General features: G+C 29.3%; 1 non-coding gene across 1 annotated transcript; it reads left to right on the forward strand.

Annotated features, from left to right (window-relative positions):
- The first annotated feature begins 882 nt into the window (after positions 1-882).
- TRNAP-CGG (transfer RNA proline (anticodon CGG)) lies at positions 883-954 on the forward strand. Its single transcript has one exon. It is a non-coding gene; the product is annotated as a tRNA-Pro (tRNA).
- Positions 955-1,422: the final 468 nt, after the last annotated feature.

The following is a 1,422-nucleotide window of genomic DNA, read 5'->3' on the forward strand; positions in this document are numbered from 1 at the left end:
TTCAAAATTTTCTCCATATTTTTCAAAACCTCTTATGTTTTCAAACTTCTTTTATAAACTTTCTTTTAAAATCTTTTGTCCTTAATTACTCTTCTTTCAAAAGTTTAGACATGACTAATTGTTATGGTGGAGTTGTAGTCCCCTAACCCCTTGATATTGATTGATATGATTGATCCTTTTCCACTTGAAAGAGCTAGTGGCATACTTGTTAATTTATCCAAGTTGGAGCCGTTCTTTTATTTGTGATAAAAAGGATCCATCTGTTCTCATGTTCAAGTATGGTTGGCTGAGTTTTCTCTACTGTGATGACAGTGTTTATCCAGTTTTAAAAATATTTTGTTTCCCATTTATGTGGAACTACGTTTGCTCTGACTTCTCCGTTGCACTGAGGAGGTATGTAGGCACAAGATGTTATGTCTGTCCGAGCATCATTTAAAAAAACAAACCCCTTTCAGATTTTCAAAATAGTTCCTGTGGAGTACCACTGATATGAGGAGTGTTAATACCTTCCCCTTATATAATCAACATTTGTACCTAAAATCTCTATTTTTTTTATTTTAAATACCTCTTTTGGGTATATTTCTCTCTTTTCCCATTTCCTTTGAAAACAATAAAGCGTGGTGGTGACTTTCACTAAATATGAGTCAAGTCAATCAATGACTTTGATCTCAAATTTTCTCCGCTACACATTGTAATAGAATCAATCTCATTATAGTATCAATAATATGTGACATTATAAAAAAAAAATTAAAAATATTTGATGGTGAACTAAAACTTTTAATCAAGTGAAACAAAATATACAATTAAATGTGATATAAAACAAAGAGAAAATTACATTAGCTTGAGTTTGATTACTAGTTTAAAAATTTGTTTTATCAAATTGGGTGTTTGGTCTAGTGGTATGATTCTCGCTTCGGGTGCGAGAGGTCGTGAGTTCGATTCTCACAACACCCCTTATAATTTGAAGGGTTTAATATGTTTTAAGATTTTCTTTTTTGGCTACAATGATTTTAATATTTTTATTTAGAGAAAAAGGTTCATACACTGACACTGTAAAATTATTTTATACTGTCAACCAATCACAACCTTGTATCAGAATAAATCACACTTTAAATTAAAAAAAAAAATTAATAACAAGATATTTTGTTAGTTTTCTATTGGATGACAGTGTAAAATAATTTTACACTGTCAGTGCATATAAATTAAACTCTTTTATTTATTGACTGAACTAAAAATGGTTTTAATTAATTGTGTATATCAAAAAGAGTTTAAAGGTAGTGCCCTGACAGTGTAAACAAACTTTACACATACATCCAATCAAAATACTTACACTTGCCATGTCATATTAATTTTTTTTAATTAAAATTGTGTTTTAATTGGATACATGGTTGTGATTGGTTGACAGTGTAAAATATTTTTACA

Source organism: Vicia villosa, unplaced genomic scaffold (assembly GCF_029867415.1).
Source record: "Vicia villosa cultivar HV-30 ecotype Madison, WI unplaced genomic scaffold, Vvil1.0 ctg.002281F_1_1, whole genome shotgun sequence".
NCBI lineage: Eukaryota > Viridiplantae > Streptophyta > Magnoliopsida > Fabales > Fabaceae > Vicia > Vicia villosa.